This window comes from Ooceraea biroi, chromosome 4 (genome assembly GCF_003672135.1).
Source record: "Ooceraea biroi isolate clonal line C1 chromosome 4, Obir_v5.4, whole genome shotgun sequence".
Taxonomy (NCBI): Eukaryota; Metazoa; Arthropoda; class Insecta; order Hymenoptera; family Formicidae; genus Ooceraea; species Ooceraea biroi.
In genome coordinates, this window is record NC_039509.1 from 15,175,624 (window position 1) to 15,184,864 (window position 9,241).

A 9,241-nucleotide genomic window follows, 5' to 3' on the forward strand; every position below is an offset into this window, starting at 1 on the left:
TTGTTATAAATTTTTTTAATTCAACGGTTTGAATTTTTTTAACAGATGGTTTTAATTTTTCAACATAAATCAATTTTAAACATTGTAAGAACAAATAACCGTATCTCTGATTTACGTTTTACAATCTTATGTACTACATAAAAAAAACAATACCATTTACCCATACAGCACGCAAAGATTGCATATATATTGCAGGAATCTTCCACCGCAACGTAGCAACATTACAAATTCACTGCGAAATGTTTCTGCAGCATTGCTATGGGATTGCAGGAATGTGAAAATGTCCATTTTTCGGAACATTGCAGTGAAACGTCATAATAATATTGCAATGTAATAAATTTGCAATAATTATAATTATTCATTATTATATTCTTTAAATATTTTTATTTATAACTTCAATATTTTTATTTATTAACATAAATAGACAATTATATGTAATATAACAATAGTAATAAAAATGAAATAAACATTTTCTCTATTTTTGTTATAAAAAAAGGAACTGTTCTTTATAAAAAAAACTTAAAAATCCTCTTCTTGAGATATTATTTTTCCTTTAATTAAATAATTGAATCTTCTTCGTTTTTGTTTGTATGTTGCCTGTAAAAATAAAATAGGAATTAAAATTCATATATTAGCATAAAATTACATAAAAATATGCATACTGCAAGTATGTATAGAATTATATGTAAAATGACATACTTTCATCTCAATCCTAATCGGAGCTTGAGCAAGTCACTTGGAAATGCATTCAGCAATTTCTGCATCAGTGGCATGATTGTGTATTTCACGAACAGCTTCTATAACAGAAAAAGTTATTAAAAATATTACAACTATTAATATGCAGTTTTCTACTGAATTTCCATAATTTTGAGGTTATAGTGATATAAACCGTGAGATAGGCAAATAGAGTGATTCTCTATTATAATTAATAGATACAAGATTAACAGCACACAAGTGCTATAATTAGACATAATATTATAAAAAAGTACTTACCTTTTTCTTTTCGTAACTACTTTCTTTTAGAATGATGCTCGCGTCGTACAAACACCATGTTCTTTAGGTAGTCGAAAGAGACAAACACCGCATGCGCATATTACCGAGCTCAGATTCTGGTCATCGCACACATCATTGGTCGAATAGATTTGGACGAATCTCGTTAGGATAGGAAGACTCCAATGTTTTAATAAAATGAATTATAATTAATAGTAATTAATTAGAAATTTTGATTGTGCAATGTTTCCGAAATATTAATGTCATGTTGCTACAAGTGTGCTGGTATCTTGCGGATATATATCTCTGCAATGTCTTTGTACTGTTGCATTGCAATTTGCAACGTTGCAACGTTGCTGCAATGTTGGTGCAAGCTTCTGTGCTGTATGGGTATTCAGTTGAACGGAAAGTCCGTGCGGATATTTTTAGCAATTACTAATAATGATAGTAATATATGATAGTAATTTATTTAAGGTGTATCACACACACATACTTAGTGAAATTTCCATATTATTGCTCAACAAAATAAAAAGAAACAAAGCCGCACAAGAAAAAAATTTATTCCAAGCCTTTAACTTATTTCTTAATGAAATATTCTGTACCTACATACGATATTCCACCACGCTGTATCCTGTACATTACATTCTAGATATATCTACATCAGATATATCTTTGTATATATCTAATATTAGGTTGGCCGAAAAGTCCATGCGGATTTTAAAAAAATTCTAACACAAGAAGAATCTATGAAGAATTAATATATAAAGTTTGAAAAGTATGTACAGGTCTTTTTAACAAAATTCGAGCGCAAAACTTTATATATTAAGCCCTAATAAAAAGTTTTGCACGTGAAGTTCGCTAAAAAGATCCGTACAAATTTTCCGGTCAACCCAAAATAGATAAGCAGAGTAAAAGCAAGCAAATCAATCTGCAGATTTTGAAAAGAAGCGCAAAGAAGTGACTTCTTCCCATTCCCACCCTCGAGAAAAAAAGACGCAACACTTGGACGTTTAAAGTGTAGATTAAATTATATTAATATTATGAAATAAAGATTAAATAAATTTCATAAGCTTACAAAAGTTAATACAAAAATTCCGTCGATAACGATAACTATTATAGAAGTGAACAGACGTCGTTTGGTTAACGCATTATTTTCTTTTTTATTCAAGTTTCAATGAAGCTGCGTCTGTGGTATCACAACAATGCCCTTGCAAGTACAAGATGCCTCGAGAGTCGGGGACAAGGGACTCTCCGATGCCTATAATGCGTCGCGTATAAAAAATCCGTTTGAATTATGCCGTGAGAAGAGATCGATCGGGGTGAGATTAATAGAATCGGCTAACGCGGATTGTACAATTTGGTCCTTTGCCCGTCGCTGCCGTTTGTTGCTTACACTTCTCTCGCATAAGTCTAGATCTCGCAAAATAGTTGATTAAATATATAAATACGTCACGCAACAAACGCGGCATCGAATCGCATCGCACTGCATCGCATCGCATCATTGCTAAAAGTCACCGCCGCCGTCGTCGCGGCTGCACACCTTCGGGGCACTTCCGCTCTCCGAATTAAAAAACGTTCTCTCAAAATAATTTCCAACAAATCACATAGCAGCCCAATAAATACCTTAAAGTGTCTAACAGCGCTATCGCTTACCATTACAATATATAAAAACTCGGGAAGGAAGGAAGGAAGGAGAGAAGGAAAGAGAAAGGCGGAAGGAGAGAATTTATTATGCGCTCTGGGATCTAGATTGTACGGCTGGGCCGAGTGAAAGGATAACTAGATAATAAAGAAGGGAGGAAGATACTAACGCGATTTGATGATACGTTTAACCCGTAAGTAAATAATAATTAGGTACGCCTGTCATGGAAGAGAGATCGCGTAAAGTGCGCTGTCGATAAATTAAACAAACGTCTATAATGCCGCGTGGGATATATGTGTATATGTGTAAGAATCTGCGTATACACGGTGAAGCCAAACTCAGACGACAAACTTCTCGCAAGCAACGCGAGGGATGCTGGTTCAAGGCGCCCCGACTCGCGCACGATATCTCTTTTCACGTAATATATAAAAAATATATTGCCAGTGACATATAGCCCAAATAAATAAAAACATTTTATTATTTACAATTGCATTATTAGTGTGACAATGGTTTTCCTCTCGTCATTCTCGCTATCGTAAACCTCCGTGTAGTGCAAAGCTTTCTTCCTCACGGAATTATATATGGACGGTACAAACGTGCGTCTAGAACGAAATTTCTTCTCGTGTCAATGAAGCGCGAGAGAGCGAGAGAATCTATTGAAGTTGTTCTTGGGATTCCCCTGTCTTCACTTCCCAACTTTTCAACTTTTTTCTGTCCTCCGAGCTCGCGAGTTCTTACATCTCTTCTTTGTGTTTTTCGCTTATTCTGTTATCACAATTTCAAGTCAATTTATTTATATCTACGTGTCTGTCCCTATGTAAGCAGCGGCGTTCAAGTTACAATCCCAATAACTATAAGTGTTATCTGCTCGACTCGGCTTGAAGCGATCGGCTGAATAATTTCTACTTCTCCCCCGTTTGTTCTCTCGCATATTTTATATATCATAAATTTATTATTATGTTGGAAGTTTATCGATAGAAAACTCAGCTTCGCCCTACATACGCTCTGGTGATACCTTAAAAAGTGCGTGCCAGTATTCAGGAATCCGTTCGGGATTAGCCGTTGGTGCGCACTTTCCAAGAACCGTATCCCGTGCATCCGCGTGTGCAAGCTGGCGCATATGCATACGAGGAGGGTAAATCCGCGCGTATTTATTAAAATGCAGGGCACGCGTAACATAAGGGTCGATCATACAGGATGAATACCATGATAGGAGAAAGGAGTCCGATTCGAATATTCGGGAGACGAAGCAGCCGCGCCATAGCGCAGTACAGCTGCTCAGGCAGAGTTTCGCTCCTGTTGGCGCGGCTGGCCCGTACAACGCCTATAAACGTCCGTTTACGCTATTACTATTCAACAATTCAAAATACTTATGATACACACAACCTTGAATAATCTCAACAGCTGCTGGCCTTAGCCCGAACTAACTTACGCATACATCATAGATACAAAAGTAATTTCTCGCTATTGCTACGTTTGGCGCGTGTCCATCTTAACGCTCTTGATTAATCTTTAATCGGTGCTGCGGAATTCTCGCGTACTCACCATACATTAAATATTTTTTCTTTCATCATCTCGTTGCGACAGACATCCACTTTTCTCGTTCCTTCACATCGATGCAAAATGTAATTAAAAGAGGCAATTTGCGAAACGTGCCAATGTTCATATCAAATATATTGTCACACAAAGAAAGAAATAGATTTCAATATAATGAGACAGCAAAAACATTTTAAAGCAGTTTTTTCTAAATTTCCTTCTCCAATACTATCCGATATAATTTCATGATGGAATGTATCGAGAAGGATAGGATCGCAGACATTTTATCTTCACAACATGGTATTTTAGATAAATTCTTGTCTATCTTTTTGGCACACCTTATTTGAGCTTAAGCTCGCGTATTCTACATGTATTCGTTTGTTCATAAGCGAGTACGGGATACACGAGAATGTCGCAATACAGATTTATAATAGTTTACGCGATAGAGCAAACTCTACCGTGTTATTTTTCGATTGATCAAAATCTTCGCGACTCGCCGCCGCATCTTGTGCAAAATATACATTCGCGCAGTTCTCGCACAATTCCATTGCTATCTGTCATATTATATTATCATTCGCAATAGAAAAATAATATTCAGTCAATTAGTTCGGATTAATACTCGTGCTTAACGGGAAGGAAGAGCTCTAGCGGGCACCCAGATGCACGTAGTTATGCGTTATGCGAGCGCGACAGTGTCACAGAAAGCTAGACCGAGCGAGATAGTGGGCGATAGTTATCGATTATTAATTATATTATTATCATTATTATATAACATAATCGCTCGTTAAGGGGATCCTGGAGTGGCCAGTGAACTCCGTCGCGGCGTCTGAATTACCGGCGGAATCGGTGATTTTCCTGCATTTTCTTTTTATTGAATTCACAGAATGAAAAATCCTTTTCCACGATGAAAGTACACACAATAATGTAATGTGAAAAGCAGGACTTAACTTTCCAAACGGAAAAAAAATCACAATTTTTTATTCAGTCGCGATTTCACAGGCATACGTAGGCACGAAATGATCACGAATCTTTCTGCACTAATTACTTTTGCACTAGGCTTCTAAACTCATTTCTAAAAGCTTCCCCATATTCTTTCATTTTGTTCCGTCCTTGCGATTATCGAATTTTGGCCACACAAACTGCAAAACATTTATATTAAGAACATTAATGTACGAGGTGACGTCACAATAAGCCGATAATAAAACTGTAAATTTTTTTTGTCGTTTTGAACATAAAGTCGAGTTTCGCTCGGTATATTTCTTTGTATACTTTAATCGTGGAGAAGGATTTTTCATTTTATACAATCATTAAAGAGTAATTAGTACAGTAAGATCGACCAATTCCGCCGGTAATACAGACGACTCCAGGATCCCCTTAACCACAACAAGCTTTTCAAAAAGATTTCTTCCTTAAATTTTGTATCTTCTTGGCTTGCAGGAAAGTTTCTACTTTTATACAAATAATTATTGCTTATAGTTGTTTCATTACAAACTACACAATTGTTCCATAACCGCCAGCAGCTCTACGTTCATCTATTTTTGTCTAAGAAAATATTGAAAATCATCGATTGATCGAGCCAATCGATCAAACGTCTCATGAATTTTATCGATTGCTCCATTATAATCGCATACGATCAATACGGATGCTTGTAAACGTAAACATACTTAAAATTTCAACATATTTTTAATTATGTTGTCAATAGAATATCGATCAGCGATCATTAATAAAACGAACCACCGTCCACTTAATCTTGATCGGACTAATTTTAACATCTTTACAAGCTCTTCCTCTTTTTCTGCGCGTACAATAATATCTCTTACACACAATTTCGTATACATACAATGTCGACACGATGAAGTTTACGCTTTCGTCGGGAGACAAGTTATTCAACGTCGCGTGAATCCACAACGGGAGGCCAAAGGCACCTAAAGCGCCGACAACAACGCGCAGTTCGCGAATCAAAGGGTAGATGCAGCATAAAAATATGTAACGAATGCCTAATTGTTACAAACTAATTTTTAACCCTTTCGTTCCCGTTAAAATCGTGAATCTTGGAAAACGCGGTATCATGCAAAATTCCTGTACCTTTATAGAGGGAAGGAAAGGGTTACACAAGTAGAAAAAACTGCGTTGCATGCTACGTGTGGCCATGTCCAGTATTTATAGTATAATAACAATAATAAATTACTAAGCCAGCTGTTCGCCAAAAATTTATACGTTAAAGATGCTGTATGTGTAATGTGTTCTGTAAATGTAAATGTATATGTATATATATTTATATATGTATATACGTGTGAAATATAATAAATTAGCGTTTAAATAATATTTCAAGAGAGACGCAAGGAAAGGAGGCTGTAAAATAGACGTACAAAAATGAGGGAAAGAAAGGGAACAGGCAAGTAAGAGAAGGATAAAATCAATAATTTAATTATTAAGTAATGTAAGTCTCGCCGTCGCGTCGGGGTTTAAGTAGCGTCAGTTAAAGAATCACTTATCAACTAAAATCAAACGTGTAGAATACTGATACATAAAAAAAAACACGTGTATAAAAAGCCTCGGCCTTATCATCGTCGAAACGAATGGCGTTCATCTTTGGTCCCCAAGCACACGTCGAAACGCGCTGCAATGCGTGGTAATATGCGCTCTGTCAATTTGTCAAATGAGCGCTCCTTTTTATTTGTCGAACGGCAACGCGTGCACGAGGACCAAGGATTGCTCGCGAACTATACTCGAGAGAAAGATCTTAAGAAAAAGTTATAATAAAAATAGAAGACGAGGGAAGAGGAGAGCCGCATCGATCGATCGAGTATACTCGAACAATGTCGCTGACAATAATAATATTAATAATAATGTAATAATAATAATAATAATAATTGTTAATTATAATAGCAATACTCAGATCGTAATAATTATAAAAAATATTCTCTCGTTTAACATTTAGTAGAGAGCTGAAATTTAGTTCATACTTTAGTGATGACGCTGATAATTAATCATCTAATTAATTTATAATATTAATATATAATAATATTTAGATGTATGTACGTGTATATATGTATATGTGTGTAAAACTAATGATTAAAAATCTACAATGTGTCAATTACGATTAAAAAGAAAAATACCTAACGAGATTACCGTTCCCGTTACTCGCGAATGACTTCGCTTCCGCTTTTACTACGCGAAGTAATAAATCTACAGTTTTAGATCCGCTGATGGATTGGATTGTTAGCTCGTAGACGTCGCGTAACTCTCCGTGATGAAGCAAATTCGTTTGTCCGTCCGGGACTATGAATCAATTGAACTGGGATCGATTGGAGATTTCTAACGTAATACTATTACATAATACTAAATCACGTGAAACGCTGTTAGACGAACGCTGAATTTGCTCCATAATGTACAACGACCTCGGTATCGTCAAACTTTGGGCGCGAGCCGGCAAAATCGCCAGAATGCTAGAAATCAAACGTGCTTGTATAACGTTCGAATGTGTGATGCCACTTACAGATATTATTCTTTCCGTTCCAACATCTCGCTTGTAATCTAAGCTCTCATTAGTTCGCCGGATACTTGATTCATGCACGGTGAAAGAATGTTACCATTTCAATTTCGGCGATCTAATACAAACCCGATTTTGTATTTTTGTATTCAGACTATGCACAATTGTAAAACTCAAATGTTCATGGCAAATTGCATCACGATACTTCTAATTGTTTCTGTCATGTAGAAAAGGTAGAAAAATGGAGCTACAAGAAGGTGCGATCAACGCGACAGCACAGCGAAGCTATACGCTCGACCTATTTCGATCCATTATGTGATGTCGACGAACGGCATTCTGTACGAGGGAGAAAGGACATCGAACATTGTATCAAAATGGTAGGATGGTCGTTTGACGTGTGTACAAGATAGAAGCTTCGCGTCATCGCATTTGCTTTGTACGCCTCACTATCATCCGTGAACTCGTCGCGACGCAACAATTCAACGAGTGCTACGTTCGTGCGGGTTCAATAATGTAATAATATAGAATATTTCTCCCGTATATGCATACGTGTATATAGTATACGCACTTATATACATATTTATACATATACGTGGACAGCGGAGCTCGAAAGCGACCGCTTGGTCTTAATAGTGAGTGTCTCTATACAGTACTTCGCATTACCGTGAACAAGTTTTTGCGTCCGCGAATTAAGTTTATTACATCGAACTAGTATCAAATCTCTATACCGGATTTCACTGGACATTAAAAAAGTTCTCGTCATAATCACAAGGTTCTTTGTGTATTATACGTCATTTTAAACTGTTAGCTAATTAAACTTTGATGGAAAATTTCCATAAAAAGTTTTCTTTTTGATTTTGTGGAATCAACCAAAATCACAACATACAATGTGCCTATTTTTAGAAAATCATTGATTATTAGAACACTAAATAGTGTGCGATGCACAATTATTTTACACAACGTTATTGGTTTCTCGCTCAAGTATTCCTACCACAGTATCATGTATATCTCTCAATACTGTATAGTAAAAGCCATTTGATTGAATCCAATTTCAAAGAAACAGTGAGTCTATATGTATGTATATAATTTATAATAAAATTAATATTTACAAAGTAATAGAAACGTCAAAAAAATTTTTAATTAATTTTTTACATAAAAAATATCTTTGAAAAAATATCAAAAATGCGGATAAAATGATATCATAATATTATTAATAATTAAGACGTTATAATGTCTGTTACATATTATGTATATTTTATTATATTCTTATAATAGAATATAATATATCCCATATACTAAGAATGAATACTATGATCAGAGTTTTTTAAACATAATATTGATAGATGAAATTTTTAAAAACGTAGTAAACCATTTATACTATTAATGATAAGTTTTCCATTTTGAGAATAGAATTCCATATTTCCTATTCAACTTTTACTATTTCTTTGCAATTAATTAAAATAGACAAAATACGATAAATTGATACGTATAAAAACACTCAATGTTAAGAGCAATTTTCTCAAAATATTTCAGAGAATAATCATTTCAAGCTCTACTATCTCTTACATGTGTATATGTAT

The 9,241-nt window shown here is 35.2% G+C and overlaps 1 long non-coding RNA gene across 1 annotated transcript; it reads right to left on the reverse strand.

The window, feature by feature from the left end:
- Positions 1-579: 579 nt before the first annotated feature.
- On the reverse strand, positions 580-1,055 carry LOC105281538. The gene is made up of 3 exons (XR_894329.3): positions 994-1,055; positions 700-797; positions 580-597 (listed from the first exon to the last, which is right to left on the reverse strand). It is a non-coding gene; the product is annotated as an uncharacterized LOC105281538 (long non-coding RNA).
- Between the last annotated feature and the right edge of the window lie 8,186 nt (positions 1,056-9,241).